Source organism: Sus scrofa, chromosome X (assembly GCF_054392235.1).
Source record: "Sus scrofa isolate SSC_HxYL_T2T_F1_AM1 chromosome X, Sscrofa_HxYL_maternal_Yorkshire_Landrace_v2.0, whole genome shotgun sequence".
Taxonomy (NCBI): Eukaryota; Metazoa; Chordata; class Mammalia; order Artiodactyla; family Suidae; genus Sus; species Sus scrofa.
The window spans coordinates 22,363,589-22,384,850 of record NC_139401.1 but is presented as its reverse complement, the minus strand read 5'-3'; the positions used below and the strand labels follow the sequence as shown (position 1 = coordinate 22,384,850).

Genomic DNA, 21,262 nt, shown 5'->3' with positions numbered 1-21,262 from the left:
CAGCACTGTTCTGCACATATTTTCAAATTCATTTTCTCATCATTCTAGCTACAGGGGTCATGTGGATTGTTTCACTGAGAAAAAGCTGTGAGGTTTTGTCCTGCTGTGAGTAGTTATGTTCTTTAAACTTTATGGGAATATGTATAGTCATGGGGTTTAAATCTCCCTTGAGTTGTTTCTTTGTCTGCTTTGGCATGCTCTGTGCTGGTATTTTCAGCTGCATACTAATGAGCTGCTTGATGAGGGAAGAAGCGTGCTCAAGAAAGGCACAATCTCTTGACTCCACAGCTATTTGACCTAATGCCTGTATTGATTACCTCTGGTTAATAAGCCCTCATCTCCTTGCATGACTAAGTTTTGACTCTGAACATGTACCTACATTGAGTCAATCCCCCCTCCCTTTTTAAAAATAAAGAGCAAAAAGACAAAAAAATAAAAATAAAGAGCTTTAATTACTCTTTTGCTGTAAGAAAGCATTTCAAATTACACTTTAAATATAAATGAAACTGACCAAAGTTTTATCCAGGATTTTAATTTTTAAGTCCTTCTCCAAAATGTGTATATCCTGGAATGATCCAGTTCTGATTCATTTATAATGAGCTGTTTTATGTGGTACATGCGCAGATTTAAAAGAAAACAGGCTTGCAGAATAGCTCTGGGTTCTGGGAAACACAAGGTAAAAGTCAATTGAGATCATGTCCATAATTTATTTTGTTCAAATTACTTTCTCTTTGAATATATCAATATTAAAAAGAACAAATATGAGAGAGTTTTAAGACTATAAAACAAGATTCTATTTTTCCTTTAATGCTAGGAAAACACTACAAATAAAGAACCAAAAGCTAGTTTTTTAAATCTCCAAAACCCAAGGACATAGCGCATTTTTTCAAATTAGTTTTTATGTGTCCTCTGTATTAATTGGGTTCTCTCTATGGCCTTAAAACAGAGAATCAATTCTCAGGGGATCCCATTAGTAAAGGCTGATATTAAAGTATGGATAACATCAGCTCAAAGGTAAACTGAAGTCATTTTTAATTTATTCATCATTTGCATCTATTTTTCATAAAAGCCCACCATACTTTTTATTCCTTCCAGCATAGATGCTTTCTTACATGCTCTGTAAGAACCATTCACAAGAATAATCTGTTTCATTGAGAAATACTTTAACCACTCCATCAGAGGTAGATGACCACTCCTTCACCTGTAATTTCCACAGTGTTTAATTGAAGAGTAATCTGGATTCTGATTAATGAATAGTCTAACATGCTGTTGCTACTTTCAACTCTTCACCTGTCCCTCTCTGTGTTTTTTATGTTTTGATTGACATATACATAACTGGATGGATAATTGATTATTTATTTGGCTGGTGTGATGGAGATTGCAGCTGCAAGGTAACTTTGGAAAAGCACTTCTCTAAAGAAACGTGTCTCAGAGTCTAATTACATCTATTTCCTGCTTCTAAATATTCTTTATTTTTTCTAAACCCACATTATATACATGAGCCAGGTACAAAGTAAAACTACCTCTAGGTTTTAAAACCTTTTATGAGGGCTTGAATTTCAGGCAGAAATTAAAGTGTAGGGACATAATCACTGAACCATTTGAAAGGATGGATTTTACCCGTTCTCTTTGACAAACATGGGTGATACTTTACCAGAGACTAAAAATATTTTAAAAATGCTAGCAAAATTCTGTGGTGGATACATTTACATAATGCATCTTTTAACAAGGGAATGAGTGAGGACATACGTGACAATGCTAGCGTGATGTTCTTTCCCTCCTGTCAATTATCTCTGCGTCACCCTGCAGTTTAAGCTTTAGGTCAATAAAATGAATTTCAAAGCAAAAGCCTTCAGGACCGTGAAGGAATTAACTCTGTGGGGTTACTTCAAAAAAAGTAATGAATTTTCCATTGCATTTACCTTATGCAATAAATTTTTCCCAATTTTTGCCTGGTATCAGAAGGGTCCCTTATTCACATTTAATTCCATTTATTGATAAGAATCCATTTCTATAAACAAATACTTCTCTCCTTTAAATATAATAAAATTGGGAAATTAAATTGCAGTTTTAAAAGTAAAGGATTTATGTAATGAATCCCTGTCACATATTTGCAAGTAACTGTTTTGCATTGAATATCACAATATTTTGTATATTTCTTTCCAATTTCCTATGCTGAGCAATATGCTATCTTCCCACGCCGAAAGATAGTTAATTTTGCATGGAGGGGAATCAGGGTTTAAACCTGACTCTTCAATAGTTGGAGATAATCTCAAATCATCTTATCTTCCTTTAACAAGTTCACTTTTTTTTTTTTTATCCTCCCATAAAATAGTGCACAAACCAATTGCTTCCTTTTTTCTTTCACTTAAAGTAGGGTCAGGAAAGGTTTTTTTAACTTTGTATTTTAGAACAATTTTAGATGTACAGAAAAATTATAAAGAGAGTATAGAGTTCCCATATACACTAAACCCCCATTTCCCCCATTATGAATATATTACATTTGTACCTTTCTTACAATTAATGAACCAGTATTGACACACTATTATTAATGTCCAAACTTCACTCAGATTCCTTTAACTTGTCCCTAATGTCCTTTTTCTATTCCAGGACCCCATCCAGGAGACCATGTTACATTTAGTCATTATATCTCCTTGGGCTTCTCTAAGTTGTTCCTTAGATGCTCTTGTTTTTGGTGACCTTGAGAATTTTGAGAACTACTGTTCCTCATTTGAAATCTCTCTGATGTTTTCTTAAGATTAGTCTGGTGTTGGAGTTCCCGTTGTGGCACAGCGGGAATGAATCTGTCTAGGAACATAGACCCCTAGCCTGGGAACCTCCATATACCGTGGGTACAGCCCTAAAAAGACAAAAAAAAAAAAAAAAAAAAAAAAGATTAGTCTGGTGTTACAGGTTTTTGGAAGGAAGATCACAGAAGTAAAGCGGTATTTTCATCACACAGTATCATGACTACAGTATACTATCAGTATGACATTGCTGTTGATGCTGACCTTGATCATTTAACTGAGGTAGTGTTTGTCTCCACTCTAAAGTTAGTTTTCTTGGAGTTCCCTAGTGCCTCAGTAGGTTAAGGATCTAGCATCACTGCTGTGTTGTTGGTTTGATTCCTGGCCCTGGAACTTTCATGTGCCACAGGCATGTGTGTGGCCAAATAAATAAATAAAGTTACTCTTCTTTCCCTCTTTTGTATTTTCTGTACTATGATGTTTGGAAGGGAGTCACCATGCACACTCCACACTTAAGGAGTGGGGAGTGATGCTACATTAATTGAGCACAGAATATCTGCATAAATTATTCGGAATTCTTCATGGGAGAATTGTCTTTTCTCCTCCACTTAGTTTCTCCTCCATTTATATATATATAAAATGTCTTTTTGAAAAGGACTCTCTGGCTCCTATGTTCCTTTGACATATCCAAATATACAAATCTTTTTGGATTTCTTTTTTTTCTTTGTTGAGTACTTGCTTAGTTTTTGGCACTGTAAGATGATCCAGCCTCGTCTTCTGTTTTGCCTGCCCAAATGCTGAAATAGCCATTTCTCTAAGGAGGCCTGGTTCCTTTTATTAGAGCATGGTATTAGAAACCAATACCTGGGTGCTAGGTGTGCTTATTGCTACTGAGGTATCATTGCTCCTATGTCCTCTCAACTGGTAGAGTAAGGGAATATATGTGTATTCCTATTCTGGGCATATACACATATCTATAATTTTTTGATGTGTAACCATCTGTCTCTATATTAACCTGAACATAAGTTCATACTGATGTCCTGAGCTCTAATCAATTACCAGCAAAATCATTCTAACCTCCTCCCCTTGTTTAACTATAAACTCCGACTCTAACATTGAGAAACCTGGCTTCCACCATCTGCTATTTACTTCATTTTTCAATTCCAGTATCAATGTGTAGTGGTACCAGAATTCTTAACCTATACTTCCATAGTAAAATGGAGTGGTTATGTACAGTTTCTTTCTACTCATTTCCAAAATTACTCAGGTCACTACTGTCCCTCCCATGCACTTTTAGTGAAGTTGTTTCACACATTTGTGATGTGGTTAGATTATCTTGTCATATTATACATCGCCCCTGGGATTCCTTGACCTCCTAAATGATTTTGTTTTTAATTTGGATACATTAAGGTTCACTGTGTATGTGTGCTGCAAATTTCATTTCATTTGACAAATTCATGTGTCCATGTCCACTATTATAGTATCATACAGAATAGTTTCACAAAAAATTCCCTATGTTTTATCTATTCAACTTTAGAGACCATTCAGAAAGTTTAATATCTCTATAGTTTTGCTTTTTCAAAAGGTGATACAATTAGGAATTATATAAGATTAGAATAAGCTTGGCTCCTTTTTAGTTTCCAGTATGCATTTAATATTCACCTCTGTCTTTTCATGGTTTCACAGCTCATATTTTTTTATCATTGGATAATATTTTATTACATGGATGTATCAAGGTTTGTTTATCCATTGACTTATTGAAAAACTTCCTGATTATTTCCAGTTTTTGGCAAGTATGAATAAAGCTACTTTAAACCTTCACATGCCTATTTTTCTGCAGACATAAGTTTTCAAATTAATTTCGTAAATACCTATGAATATGATGGCTGAATCAAGATTATGCTTACCTTTGTAAGACACTGTTTTCACAAGTGGCTATAACATTATTCAGCAATGACCGAGACTTTCTGTTACTTCACATCCTCACCAACTGTTAGTGTTGTCATTTTTTTATTCTAGCCATTTTTATAGCTTTATTGAGATATATTTAACATATAACATTGTGTAAATTTAAGGTGTACATCGTGATGATCTGATAGACTACATTTATATTGTGAACTGATTGCCACAATGAAGTTAGTTAGTTAGATCTACTCCCTTAGTAACTTTCAAATATACAATGCAGTATTAAATAATTTAACCATGCTATACATTAGATCACCAGAATTTCCACATCTAGCCATTCTAATAAGTATATAGTGGTATCACATTTTTGTTTTAATTTGCAGTTCCCTAATGATAAGTGATAATTTCATGTGCTTATTTACCAACTGTATATCTTCTTTGTCCATCTCTCTCTTTGGATCTTTAGTACAGCAGAAGTTTTTAATTTAAGTCCAACTTACCAATTTTTTCTCTTTTATGTTGTATCTGAAAATATATCACCAAACCAAAGATCACCTAGATTTTTTTTCCTATATTCCCTTCTAGAGGTTTTATAGTTGTCTATTCTATATTCAAGTCTATGATCCACTTTTTTTGTGTGTTTGTGTCTTTTTAGGGTCTCACCCATGGCACATGGAAGTTCCCAGGCTAGGGGTCGAATCAGAGCTGTAGCTGCTGGCCTACACCACAACCACAGCAGTGCAGGATCTGTGCCACATCTGCCACCTACACCACAGCTCATGGCAATGCTGGATCCTTAACCCACTGAGTAAGGCCAGGGATCGAACCCACATCCTCATGGATAGTAGGTGGGTTTGTTACTGCTGGATACAACAGGAACTCACTTTTATTTTCAAGTCTATGAACCACTTTGATTTAATTTTGTGAAAGCTGTTGGGCCCATAGCTAAATGACGATATTATTATTATACACATGGATACCCTATTATCCCATTTATCTCATCACCATTTGCTTAAAAGACCATCCTTTCTTCATTGAATTGTCTCTAATCTTTTGCCAAAGATCAGTGAACTGTATTTGTATGGGTAATTCTGGGGTCTCTATTCTGTTCCATTTATCTATTTATTATTTTGCAAGTGCTATGCTCTCTTGATTACTACAGCTTTATAGTAAGTCTTGAAAGTTGGGTAGTGTGAATCCTCCACATTGTTCTTGTTCTTCACTATTGTACTGACTGTTCTAGGTTTTGTATTTCTATATAAACTTTCGAATCAAATTGTTAATTACAAAATGGCTTTTTGGGATTTTGATAGGGATTGTATTGACTCTATAGGTCAATTTGAGAAGAAGTGACATCTTTTTTGTTTGCTTGATTTTGGTTTATTGTTTTTATTGTTTGCTTTTTAGGGCCGCACCCATGGCATGTGGAGTTTCCCAGGTAGGGGTCAAATTGGAGCTACATCTGCCAGCCTACACCACAGCCATAGCAATGCAGGATCAGAGTCGTGTTTGCAGTCTACACCACAGCTCACAACAACCCACTGAGCAAGGCCAGGGATGGAACCCGCAACCTCATGATTCCTAGTCAGATTCATTTCTGCTGCACCATGATGGGAACTCCAGAAGTGACATTTTAATAATGCTAAGTCTTCCAATCCACGAACATAGAATATCTCTCCATTTAGATCATTTTTTGTTTCTTTCATTAGATTTTTGTAGTTTTGGCATATACAACTTAACTTTTTTCAGACTTAACCCTAGTTATTCCATTTTTCCTAGTGCTATTGTAAATGGTATTTTTTAAATTTTCAAATTCTAATTGTTGATTTCCCACATGTAGGAAAGCAATTGACTTTTGTATATTAAACTTGCATCATACAACCTTGATGTATACTTACTTTTAGATCCAGGAGTTTTTTTTTTTTTCCCACTGTACAGCAAGGGGGTCAGGTTATCCTTACATGTATACATTACAATTACATTTTTCCCCCACCCTTTGTTCTGTTGCAACATGAGTATCTAGACATAGTTCTCAATGCTGTTCAGCAGGTAGATCCAGGAGTTTTTTTTATTTTTTATTCTTTGAAATTTTCTGCACAGGTAATTATGTCATTTGCAAACAAAGGTAGTTTTATATTTTCTTCCCAGTAGATATAATATTTACTTGATTTTCTTGTCTTTTTGCACTGATTAGAACTTCCACTATAATATTGAATAGGATAAATGAGATAGGACATCCTTGCTTTGTTCCCAGTCTTAGAGGTAGAATTGTCCAGTTTATCACCATTAGGTATAATATCAGCTGTAGATATTTTGTAGCTGTTATTATCAAGTTTAGGAAGTTCCCTTCTATTTATAGTTTGATGAGAATTTTTATTGTGAATGGTTATTGGATTTTATACAATTTTTTCTGTATCAATTTATATAATAATATGATTTTTCTTATTTAGCTTCTGGATGTGTATTATTGAATTGATTTTTTAAAATATATTACATTTACAAAGCAAGAATAAATTTCATTTAGTCATAGTGTTAAAATTCTTTTATACAGTGTGCAGTATTGTGTTAAGGAATTTTGTATCTACTTTCATAAGAGATAATGATCTGTAGTTTTCGTTTCTCATAATGTGTTTATCTGGTTTTTATATTAGAGTAATGCTGGCCTCATAGAATGAGTTAGAAAGTGTTTCTTTTGCATCTATTTTCTGGAAGAGGTTATGGAGAATTGGTATCCCTTCATCCTTAAATACTTGATAGATTTCACAAGTGAAACCATCTGGTCCTGGGCCTTTTTTTTTTTTTTTTTTTGAGGGAGGATATTAATTATGATTTCGATTTCTTTAAAATATATATCCCTATTCGGATAATCTATTTCTCCTTGTGAATTTTAGTAGTCTGTGGATTTCAAGGAACTTGTTTATTTCCTCTATGTTATTGCATTTAGAGAGACACTGAATTTTTATTGTCATCCTTTATTATACTTTTAATGTCCATGGTATTAGTAATGTTTCCCATTTAATTTCTAATGCTAATAATTTATTGCCTTCTCATTTTTTCTTGGTTAGCCTGGAGAGATTTATTAATATTTTATATCTCTTCAAAGAACAAACTTTGGTTTCATTGATCTCTATTATTTTCCTGATTTTAATTTCATTGATTTCTGGTCTAATTTGTATTATATTTTTTCTTCTTGCTTTAGGCGTTCTCAATTTCCTAAAGTAAATGCTTACTTAGAGTATTGGTTTTAGCACTTTCTTCTTTTCCAATATGTACTTTTACTGCTATAAATTTCCCTCTACGTATTCCTTTTGCCATATCTCACAAATTTTGATGTTATATTTTTATTTTCATTTAGTTCTAAATAGGTTTTCATTTCCCTTGAGACTTTGACCTTTGTGGTATGTTGTTTAATTTCGTAATATTTGGAGATTTTCCAGCTATTTTTTCTTCATGATTTTTAATTCAATTCCAGTGCAGTCTGAGTAATATAACTCAGAGTATACCATTTCTTTTAAATTTGTTAATGTGTGTTTTATAACCACAATCTGATCCAGGAAGTTTGGAAAACATCAAACAGTTGAATATCAAAAACATCATACCTATTTATATTATATTCAAACTGCAGAAATCCAAAAACAAAGAAAATATGCAAAAAGCCAGAGAGGGGAAAATTTTATCTAGAGGAACAAGGATAAGAATTATAGTATACATCTTGTCAGAAACTATGCAAGAAGAGAGCAGAATGAAATATTTAAAGGGCTGAAAGAATCAAACACCAGCTCAGAATTTTATATCCAGCAAAATTATCCTTCAAAAGTGAAAGAAAAATACTTTTCCATACAAGTAATAATTGAGATAATTCATTATCAGCAGACTTGCCTTACAAGAAATATTAAAAGAAGCTCTTCAGGGAGAAGGAAGATGATGTAGATTAGAAACTTCCATCAAAATAAAGAAAGGAAGCATGTGAAGAAGGAATAAATGAAAGAAAAGTAATTTTAAAAAATTTTACTCAGAACTTGGTACTTAAAAAAATATTCTCTGCAAGCGCATACAACTATAATAATATGTAAAATAAAAAGTTTTGTGGCAGTCATATAAAGTGCATAGTGGAAGATTTATACAGATCCTCAGAGAGAAGAAAAGACAAATAGAAAGTCCTGGCTGCTTTCCATGTCTTTCCTTAAACTGGCTGCATTCCTGCCCTTGAGTTTCATGAGACACCTCTCTATCCTGATAGCATATCCCTCTCTTTCGCTAAAGCTAGTTTGATTTTCTTTCTGTTACTTGTGTCCAAACAGCCTAAGATAATGGGCCTTGCCATTATCACAGCACCTACAGTGATTATTTACCTCCCCATCGAGATTCTTGAAGTAAGTGGCTAAAACTTATTTTTTCCATAGCCCCAATACTGAGTCAGCACTCAATAAATATCTGCAAAGTGATGAAAGAGAAAAGATCATCTGGGTGGGAGACAGTGTGATGAAGCCTGCTACAGCAGCTATTCCTTCTCATATAGAAATGTTTCTTCATGAACTATTTTCTTAAACCCTTAGAAGAGCTTACCATGAATTGCATTCAGCAGCTACCTACCGGCTCAAGATGGGAATAAGCATTCAGTGTAGAAGGATTCTACGGTAGTTATATATGGAAAATACTGTGTAACACAGAATTAGCAACTTTATTTACTGTAGTAATTCCCAGAGCCTTTAACATGATGCAGGTACACTGCAGATCTTTAAGAAGGTGAAAAAAAAAACAGGGTTTCCCATACTCTTTGACCATGGGAACTTTTACCACAAAATTTCACATATCTCAACAACAACAAAAGCCTGGATTTAAAAACAGGCAAAGGGCTAGAATAGACATTTCTCCAAAGAAGATTACAAAAAGAAAAAAAGAAAACCAACAAGCACATAAGAAGATGTTCAACACCACTGATAATTAGTTAAATGCAAATCAAAATCACAGTTAAATACTACCTCACACCCATTGGGATGGCTAGTACTAAAGAAGCAGTAAATAACAAACATTGGTGAGGTCATGGATAAATTGGAACCTTTGTGCACTACTGGTAGGAATGTAAAATGGTACAACCATTATGGAAAACAGATGTTCAATTTTTCAAAAAATTAAAAATAGAATTACCATATTGTCCAGAAATTTCACTTCTGAGTGTATACCCAAAATAATTGAAAGCAGAGTCTCAAAGAGATCTTTGTATACCCATGTATAGTGGTATTATTAACAGTAGCAAAAGGTAGAACAGCAACCCAACCATCCACCTCTTGATGAATGGATAAACAAAATGTTTTATAAACATACAGCGGATTATTACTCAACCTTAAAAAGGAAGAAAATTCTGAAATGTATTATAACATGAATAAACCTTGATGACATTATAAGTGAAATAAGCCAGTCACACCAAAAAAATACTTCAGATAGTAAGTTTTATACAGTTATGTGTATTTTACCACAATTAATTTTTAACCTCAAAGAGCAGTATCCTCAAAGAAAGTATTTTTAGAAACAATGGCAAGACAATTTCATAGGATGTTGCTACCAAAAGCAATAACATGTGAGCAAAGCCATTCTTACAGGAAGAAATTGTGATTGTTAACTTTCCTTTTCTGTGCAATTTCCAGCACACTAAGTTTTAAGATGATCATTGTAGTAGAGCACCCACTTGTCTCCTATTTCTTAAAAGTGTATAAAAATCACAATTACATTCCATTTCCTGATAGGTAAGTCTTTATTATATTGTTATATTGGTGTCTTCTTTCTATCTTTAAATATATGATGTCAGGGAGTGATGACATGGAGAGGGGGTTCAGGGCTGATAAACAGCAACCATCTCCTCTAACTATGCCCTAATTTAGTAGCTACAATACATAGACCCAAGGAGACTTCTAATGGCTCCTAATGAGGTGTAGACTTCTAAGGATCTGGCAATAATGAGTAGGGTTCTAGCCACCAAAGTTTGGAGGAATTTATCTAATCTGAGCATAATCTTCTGAATCTCTAAAATTTCTCTTTCTCTTCTGACCACATATTCTGAGACAATAAAAACCCAGTTAATTATAACCATACTGCTGCCACATGCAAGCTTCTATCCCATCACATAATCTCTCAGTGGCTGTCATCTTCTCTGAAACCTGGGGCCAGTTCCAGAACAACCTGCTTGCATCTACCCTGAAGAATAATGAATAGAAATGAGTTATAAATATAAAATGATGTATAAATCTTTTAGCACCAGAGACTTGGGATGTTTTAAGTACACAAAAAACAGACTAATAAGACTATCAATCCTGTCCTCAGTGTATAGACATTTAGAAAGTGGGATACCATCCATTCCATCCCTGGCTCTTAGAGTCTTTTTTTTCTTCTTTTAAATCTGATTTCCGTCAGTATAGAGAAATGTGCCCTTTTGCCTTTCTTTCTGGAGATAATTTAATGAATTTTCCAGAAAATACTAAGTCCATGTGAGATGGGCTGACATTTTATCTGCAATTTAGTAGGACTGATTATGGACAGTATTCTTAATTCAGAGACTCTTTGGTTCTACAGACATGCTGCTCACTAGCAACTGGCTACACTGAAGACCTCAGATTGAGTGAATGTTAATGATAACATTTTTATATGATATACTGAAAGAAAAACAATTCAATTAAAGTTAAGTATTTAAGTTTAATTAACTAGGATCAAGACTGACAGTTTAAAACCTTAATGGGGTACTATTTTTAACTGTGTTGAGTTTTAATACTGAAAAACTTGGTCTTCATTAAGGACCAAAACAATCTATAGGCTTATACCCACCAAAATTTTACTTATAAGTTAGAGTCTACTTTAAAGAGGCATGTGAGTTTATGTGCAACCAACTTAAGGGCTGTTACATAGAACCTTCTGGATTAGAGGTAATAAAAAAGAAAACCATTTAACCAGTAGTCCTGAAACCAAAAGTACCTTCCTAGTCTATCAGAAGAAATATATATTGGCCTAGTCAGCTGAATCATTACTACACTGATGCAGTATACTGGTAATTTGTCTTCAATGCCGGCTCTCTACATTTTGAGAAAATAAGGGAAAGGAGATGCATGTTCCTGAAGGTCTAGTCCTGTAGTAAAATTGCTGTCATCCTGTTCCAAATATATCTTCCATTCAACCTCCCATTTGTATTCCAGACTGAAGTCCTAGAGAAAATGTTGCAGCTGTTGAGGGAAATCTGAGAAACAGTGTTCATATAGCCATCTTAGGTGTAAAATAAATAATGAACTAGGTTAGCTGCCTCCTTTTTTACTGTAAATCAGAATTGAGCTAAAAACAAACAAACAAAAAACTACTTCCAGAGGAAAGCGGTAAAATATTCTTCCTTTCTATTTTTCTTTCTTCCTCCTTTTCAGAGCCTTCCTTTCCCCTCTGACTAGCTTATTCACCAGGAGATAAGTACAAAGGTAAATAATATAAACAGAACACTTGCTGTAATTGAGGAAAGGACCTCAGAGAAGTCATCATTTTACAGTTAAGTGACCCTTTTTCTCAGTGACTTCTCCAAGGCCAGATTGAACCACTTCCCTTGAGTCACATCCTTATGCACATGTCCTTAAAAGCTGACCTAAATCAAAGCCACAACAAAAATTTAAAAATAAAAAAATTGTGAAATCCTCAGCTAGACGGACATAAAGACAGGTGGATACTTTGTTGAATATTATCACAGGCCAATTTGGATGAAATATATGTTACATTCTTTCCTCATTTTGGCATCAGCATTCAGATAAATGAAGCCTACCTAATTCCTAATAAATCATCAGTGACTTTTCTTCTTTAAAATGACAGGTCTTCTTATTATCATTTCAAACCAAAGAACCTACTAAAAATACTAGGTACATACCTAGACAATAATAGCAGGTAAACTCTGACCTCTAGAACTAAAAGAAGAGTTTCAGTGATGACTATAAAGATATTTTCAATTACTTAGTGAGAAAAAAAAAAACCTCTCCATTTGTATTTGTGAATCCTCACTGCCACTTCTGGTTAATGTGTTCTTCTCGCTAGTGATCCTTGATTGGAAAGTGTCAATAGAAGCATTTAGAAACATGCATTCACAAGAAACCTTGCTTCTGAGCCCATATATGTTCTAAAGACTTCTGGATAGTCTTAAAAACTTGCCTTTTATTTTTATTATTTTATTTTACTGAAGTGTAGTTGATTTACAGTGTCGTGTTAGTTTCAAAGTGATTCATTTATACCATTCAGTTATATCCATTCTTTTTCAGATTCTTTTGCCATATAGGTTATTACACAATATTGAGTATATTTCCCTGTGCTCTATAGTAGGTCCTTGTTACTTGTCTATTTTACATATAGTAGTGTGTATATGTTAATCCCAACCTCCTAATTCGTCCTTCCGCCAATGTTTCCCCTTTGGTTACCATAAGTTTGGAATCCTATGGGGCTAGTCCTTGCTAAATGGAATATGATAAGCCTTTTGCTGCGGGTAGGCCTCCAAAGTTTTAATCAGGTCAGAAGAGAATTAATTAACCCTTTATAATCTGAAAAGTGTGTTTTGAGGACGATTTTTGCCTTTTAAAAAAAGGCAAGTCTTGTTTTAGATTTAAAGCCTTTGAAAACAAGACTTGCCTTTTTTATTTTATTTTTTATTTTTTTATTTTTTATTTTTTAAAATGTATTTATATAATGTTTTTTATTTTTTAAAGGCAAAAACCAACTTCACACCCCAATTTTCAGATTATAAAGGGTTAATTCCTTCTTTTCTAACCCCGTTAAAACTTTGGAGGCCCACCTACAGCAAGAGCCTTATCATATTCCATTTAGCAAGGACTAGTACCCTAGGATGACAGCTTTAAAATGTTTTCTAGACTTCATACATTTATCCAGAAAAGAGCAGTTTGGGTAATAATAATGATGTATTATTCAAAGAAAAAAAACTTTCACCTTCTAAAATTCAAGTCTTTGTGGATTCTCAAAGAAATCTCGCATTTTGTGGTCAGGGCAAAATCAATATCAGTAGTAGCAAAATAAACTTTCTTATTCAGTGACCTGGGTATAGGGATGGCTTTCTCAATTTTCAAGGAGGAAAGAATGCCAGGACCATAAGCACTCTCAAGCGAAAGGCTGTGCTTGACGCACTTTCAGGAGTTGGATGATGTTTCAGAGCACAGACACCAGGAGTTTTGTTTTGTTTTCCTCTTAATTTCATCATGCTTTTAAAACCATTTTTCCTTCCACAGGCCCCTTTAATGCCTTTGAAGAGATCCATTCTCCTGAGTCATCCAAGAGGATGGACAACAGTGTGAGCTCTGAGCTGAACAGAGGAATCTCCCTCCTTTGCCTAGTAAGAAGTGGTTCTGAAAGCACCTTCTATGTTCAACCTTCAGTTAATTCCCCTCCACTATACCCCCACTGGTAATGAAGACAAATAGCACTGCAGTCTTTGGGAATAGCCTCAATGTTTACTTCTGGTTTCAGCCAGGGATATACTGCTCAGACTCTGGGAACTATAAAAAACCATTTTGGAGAAGAAATTTTTGACTTTCTACTTCTTTCTCTTTGCCACAGAGGAGGGCCACAGTAGTGGATAAGAAAGCTGAAACCAGAAGGGAGGTGCACAAAATCTGAATTCCTCCTTAATCTGACTTCTGACAATCTATTAGGTAGAGTTAGTTGAACTCTTATTTATCAAGTATGGTAGATCTCCCCCCACCACTCCCACCACACCCATATCCCCTCAGCCCTCACCATTTCAGTGCCCTGCCAACTGCTAGCATCTGCCTCTCTTTGCCCTTGGCCTTTCTCTGGACTTCAACTCCTCAGCATTTCTCCTCTCCCAAATAAACATCAGGCCAGAAATGCAAAGAAATAAATGCCTCCTATAAGAACAGCCTTTGAGCAGTGACTGACTAAAACTGATGCCTAAATTTCTCAGCACCCTTGTACCTCAGGTGGGTTTATCTCTGAGGGGCTATCCTGCTCTGTGTCCCAAGATCCCCCAGTGAGATTAACTACCATTGCCTGCAGTAGTAATAATACAACCTTACTGTCTGGATTCCATTCTTTGCTTCATTCCCCAGCTCCTCTACTGTGTCTCCTGAGATCACATCCTAAATAAACTACTTGCCCTTGAATCTAGGCCTGAGAGTTGGCTTCTAAGACACAATTTTGAGATGTGGACTCTAAAAGAAAAGGATGAGCTGCTTTGTTAGATGAGGTTCATATCCGTATAGTCCAAGGGCTTTTATATACCCCAACCAAGGATATTAGCCACTTGTGGCAGCTTTTCCCCTTGTGGTTTAATTTCACTTGATCTCATTTGGATAGAAATGGTGGGGCTGGCTCCTGCCTCATACCCTAGCATCTTCTCCAACTCCCCCTGTTGCAGGCTGATGAATCTTCTGATGACTTAACTCAGCTTAGCTTCACTCAACATCTTAGTCCTCACAGAGGTCTTCCAACACACACACACACACACACACACACACACACAGACTCATGAGTTCTTAACATTTTTTATGCTATGAAATCCTTAAGCAGCCTGTGGACACATCTCAGAATGTTTATAAATTCATAAAATTAAATATATTGGAAAACAATCAATAGGATTAAGATGGCAGAATAGAAGGACTGGAGCTCAACTTCTCTCCTAAAAACAACAAAATTCACAACTAAAGGCTGAGCAGTCTTCAACCAAATGGACCAGAAACCTTAAACTACACCAGAAGACAAAAGGAGGCCACATCAAGAGGTAGGAGGGGTGATTACATGATATAAGCAACCCCATACCTCCCTGATGGGAAGCCCCAAGGACTGGAAAGTAACTGGTTAACAGAGAAACACCTACAGGCGTGAATGTCTGAGCCTCACATCAAACTCACATGTGTGGGAATCCAGCACTGGGAGAAAGAGCCCCTGGAGCATCTGGCATTGAAGGCCAGTGGGGCTTGTGTGCAGGAGCTCCATGGGACTAGGTGAAACAGAGACCCCATTCTTAAAAGGTGCACACAGACTTTCACGTGCACTGGGTCCCAGGGCAAAGCAAAGTCTCTATAGGAATCTGGGTCAAAACTGGCTAAAGTTCTTGGAGGACATCCTGAGAAAACAGGAGTGAATGTGGCTTGTTGTGAGGGAAGGTCATTGAAAGCAAAGCTCTCAGGAATATTCAGCAGCATGCCTTTCTCTGGAGGTGGCCATTTTGGGAAAATCTGGCCCCACCCATCAGTCAGTGCTGACAAGCCCCAAGGCAAACAACAATCCAGGAGGGATCACAGCCCCACCCCTCAGTAAACAGGCTGCCTAAAGAGCCCTCAGGCACACAGCTGCCTCTAATCCCATCCAGAGACAAAGTCCCACCCACCAGAGGGATTAGAATCTGCTCCACCTACCAGTGGGCAGGCATCAGCCCCTCCCATCAGGAAGCCTACATCAAGTCCCCATACCAACTTCAGCCACAAGGGGGACAGACACCAGAAGTAAGAGAGGCTATAACTCTATTATCTGTAAAAAGGTCACCACACCAAAAACCTACAAAAATGAAAAGACAGAAAACTATAACTCAAATAAGGGGGAAAGAAAAAAACCCCAGACAATAAGCTAAGCAATGAGGAGATTCTTAGCCTCCAGGAAAAAGACTTTAGACTGTTGATGCAGAAGATGGTGCAAGACATTGGAAATAAACTGGAGGCAAAGATGGATAACTTACAGGAAACACTGAGCAAAGAGATACAAGATGTAAAACTGAAACAAGAAGAGATGCAAAATACAATAACTGAAATTGAAAACTCACTAGAAGCAGCCAACAGCAGAATACAGGAGGCAGAAGAATGAATAAACGAGGTAGAGGACAGATGAGTAGAAATTACGGATGCAGAACAGAAAAGAAAAAAAAGATTGAAAACAAATGAAGAGAGTCTCAGAGAACTCTGGGGTAATGTTAAATGTACCAACATCTGTATTATAGGGCTCCAAGAAGGAGAAAGAGAGAGAAGGGGACAGAAACAATATTCCAAGAGATAATAGCTGAAAACTTCCCTAACATGGGGAAGGAATCACTCACTCAAATCCAGGAAGTACCATATAAAATAAACCCAAGGAGGAACACCCTGAGACACATATTAATCAAACTGACCAAAATTAAGACAGAAAATCATGAAAGCAGCTAGGGAAAAGAAACAAATAACATACAAGGGAACCCTGATAAGGTTATTGGCAGATTTTTCAGCAGAAACTCTGCAGGCCAGAAGGGAGTGACACGATATACTTAATGTGATAAAAGGAAAAAACCTCCAACCAAGATTATTTTACCCAGCAAAGCTCTCATTCAGATTCGAAAGAGAAATCAAAAGCATTACAGATAAGCAAAAGCTGAGAGAATTCAGTAACTAAACCAGCCTTACAACAAATACTAAAGAAACTTCTCTAGGCATAAAAGACAGCAACATGAAACAAAAATACCACAAATGACAAAGCTTACCAGTAAAGGTATATATACAGTAAAGATGCAAAATCATCCATGCACAATTATGCCACCAAAATCAGAAATCATGAGAAGAGGTGGGTGCAAATGCAGGTCACTGGAGATGAACTTGTAATTAAGAGAACAACAACTTAAAATAATCTCATATACATATAGACTCTTATATCAAAACTTCAGAATGACTGCAAACCAAAAATCTACAGTTGATACACAAAGAAAAATCAACTCAAATACAACACTAAAGATAGTCATCAAGCCAGAAGAGGAGAGAACAAGAGAAGAGAAGAAAAAAAGCAACAAAAACAAATCCAAAGCAATTAATAAAATGGCAGTAAGAACATACATATCAATAATTACCTTAAGTGTCCATGGACTTAACACCCCAACCAAAAGACACAGGCTGGCTGAATGGATACAAAAACAAGATCCATATATATGCTGTCTTCAAGAGACCCACTTCACTTCTATGGACACACACAAATTGAAAGTGAGAGGATGGAAGAAAATATTCCATGCAAACGGGATCAAAAGAAAGCTGGAATAACAATACTCATATCAGACAAAATAGACTTTAAAATGAATATTTTAAGAGACAAGGAAGGTAACTACCTAATTATCAAAGGATCAATCCAAGAAGAAGATATAGCAATTTTAAATATCTACACACCCAACACAGGTTCACCACAATATATAAGGCAACTGCTAACAACATTGAAAGGACAAATCGACAATAACACAATCATAGTGGGGGACTTTAACACCCCACTTACAGCAATGGACAGATCAACCAGACAGAAAATCAATAAGGAAACACAGGCCCTGAATGACGCATCAAACCAGATGGACTTAATAGATATTTATAGGACATTCCATCCAAAAGCAACAAGAATACACATTCTTCTCAAGTGCACATGGAACATTCTCTAACATTGATCACATCCTGGGCTACAAATCAAGCCTTGGTAACTTTAAGAAAATTGAAATCATATCAAGCATCTTTTCCGACCACAACGTTATATGACTGGAAATCAACAAGAAAAAAACTGCAAAAAACACAAACACGTGGAGACTAAACAACATGCTACTAAACAACCAGTGGATCGCTGAAGAAATACTGTAATTTTCTTTAAAATACTTCAGCCCAGGCTTCTTGATTCAAATGTGTCCATTTTAATCTACCCTTAGGAGCCATCAGTGATCCTAATCAAAAATCCATATCCCAGGAATGGTGAGGTAACAATGAATTTAAAAGGCCATTCCAGGATAAGCAATGAGGTCCTGCTATACAGCACAAGGAAATATATCCAGTCTCTTGGGACAGACAATGATGGAAGATAATTGAAGAAAGGGTATGTATGTATGTATATATGACTGGGTCACTTTGTGTTGCAGCAGAAATAAGAACATTGTAAATCAACTATACTTAATTTTTTTAATAAATATATTTTATATTTTAAAATAAATATATTTTATACTACTATGCTGTTTAGCAGAAATTAGCACAACATTGTAAATCAAGTATACTTCAATTAAAAAATTAAAAATAAAATTAATTTAGTGACCAAAACTAACTAACTAAATAAATATATAAAATAATAATCCTAAAAAAATAAAAAATGAAAAGCCCATTCCAGGGATGGCTATGACAAATATCTTCACTACTTTTATCTTCAATCAACACTAGAAGTTTTGCTAATTATCATCATCAAAGGTAGAAATGGATTTTCAGTAGTGAAATTTATAGCTTTCTAATTAGGCTAATAAATTTGGAAATTGGCTATCATAGATGCAATTGATGGTGTTCAAGATGTATCTATTGACTAAAATACTTTAAAGACACCACCCATCTTTGAGTAAACAATGTATGAGAATCTAGCAAGCCCTTTACAGTTACCGTTAGTTTTGGAACATGTTTAATCCTAAACCCAGAACCCAGTTGTTGCTCTGGAATATCTCTGATCATCTTTTATAGTGGATGGTTAACCCCCTGCTACAATAATATCATATTTTTCTCACGTGAACATTTTATGTGTGTTACTCATGGATCACCAGAAAGGACAGGATCTAGAATTCCTTTAGTTTGAGAATTATATGGCTCTTCTTACCTGCTTGTTACTGAATACCTATGTGTGTAGTGAGATTTGGTATGAGACTTTATTTTATTACCAAGTTGGAGGTGACATGCTAACCCTCACCTAACTCTAAGATGTTAATTCCTGAGATTTTCGAAAATGAGCCTCAGAATTGTGATCAAATTGCCTTACTTCCTTACTCTACTCCTTAATCACAGAATAGTATAGATTTCCCCATCATGCACAAGACCATCTTGTTGAATACCCTGGTGCCAACCATTTTCCACAATGAGATTGGGATTCATCTTCATTGGGCTATACTTTTTGGTTCCAACTCTGGATTTGGATGAGTTTTCCCTAATCTTCATCTTTTCCTGGGTGATAGATTTCATTCCCATTATGGCTAATTCCTTACCATTACTGGTGTCAAATTCAATCACTCATTCATTCAACATTTATTAATTGTACACCTTCTGTGCACTATACAGTGTTCTAGACCCAGTGGATATTTTAGTCAATGAAATATTTAAGATCATGTGATTAAAGTGAATAAAAAAGGGAACAAGATGATAAAAAATTATTTAAGATTATGGGATGTGGCATTAGAGCAGGGGATTGGCTATTTTGGAAAGGATGGCCAAAGAAATCCATTCTAAGGGTTAATAAGAAGTACACTAAGAAGAGCTCTAATAATTCTTTCCATCTGAACCATCTAGAATTATATTAGAAATTAGTGTGATTTTCAATATAGGATGGCCCTAAGAGCTCTACAATTCTCATTTTAACATTTAATAATAGCCAAATCCTCATCAGTGCCTATATTCAAGGTTTAACCAAAGTGTGAAAGAATCCCTTAAAGAACCAAGATCCATATAGCTTTCTTTGAGTCAATATGATGCACAATTAGCACCTTGACTTTTTTCATTGAATTGACCAGTTAGATCAGTTTGTATAAACTGATTGGTTTAGCATTTTTTGGTCTACAAATAGACAAAATCAGTGGAAATCAAGCTTAACTTGATTAATATTGATGGAGCACTGAGAATCATAAAGTCTGAGATTTAGAGGGCCTTTAGAAATCAGTGTACTCAGAAAAAAAAATGAGTTCCAGAAAATTAACCCCCAAGTGCTCAACTTGTACACCAAAAGCTCTCATGTTTATATGGCTACTAACCCATAAACATTTGTCAAAGATTCTTGGCATTTATATCTCACTTACTGTAAAATAGTTTATCATAAACTGTTTTTAATTTTTTAATATAAAAAGTAATATGAGAACATTAAAGTTAAAAAAGAGGAAACCAGCCACCAATATATTGCCATTGGTTTTATATTTATCTTTCACATTTAGTACATTCAAATTTACATTATTTTAATCATGGAGTGCATAAAATTTAATATCATACTTTTAAACCTAGCATTTTACTATACGCCTTATCCATATTGCTGTAAATTGTCTTTGTTTTGTTTAATACACATAAAATATTCCATTGAGCAGTTATACCCTAATTTAATTAGCAAGTCTCCTATTTTAGCTATCTGGACTGTTCTTAAATTTCATCGTTATTTGAAAAATGTCTTAATGCATAAGACTGTTCCAGACTTTGGATTATTTCCTTAGGCTAAAGTCCCAGAAGGAAAATTACTATATCAAAGGATTTGAATAGTTTTGTAGTTCTTAAAATCTAAAACTCTTACATTATATAAAATGTAGGCTGATGTTCAAAGTAACAGTAATAGAGAACAGTATCTGATTTAACACATATTTACCAGCATTCATTTTTAAGGCTTTACAAATTAAGTCAGTAAAAAATATTACCCCTTTTTATTGAACATTTACTTGTTGAATTTTCTCTTTTGTGAATTATCTGTTCACATATTTTTCCTGTTTATTTGCTGATCTTGGGATTGATCCATTTGTTTGGACCCTTTAAGGATGTTCACCCACAGGTATTTTTGCTGCAGATAGATCTCCCAGATGGCTCTTTTTTTCATATAAAATATACAAAATTATTTGACCATCTTTTTCTTTGTGACTATTTCTCTCTCCC

The 21,262-nt window shown here is 35.1% G+C and overlaps 1 protein-coding gene across 1 annotated transcript in view; it reads left to right on the top strand.

Annotated features, from left to right (window-relative positions):
* The window catches only part of LOC110257826 (uncharacterized), an 830,584-nt gene that overhangs the window by 708,526 nt on the left and 100,796 nt on the right, over nt 1-21,262 (top strand). The window contains exon 2 of the transcript XR_014835821.1: nt 13,901-14,004. The gene's annotated coding sequence lies outside the window, so the exon portion shown is untranslated. The remainder of the gene's footprint in view (nt 1-13,900; nt 14,005-21,262) is intronic.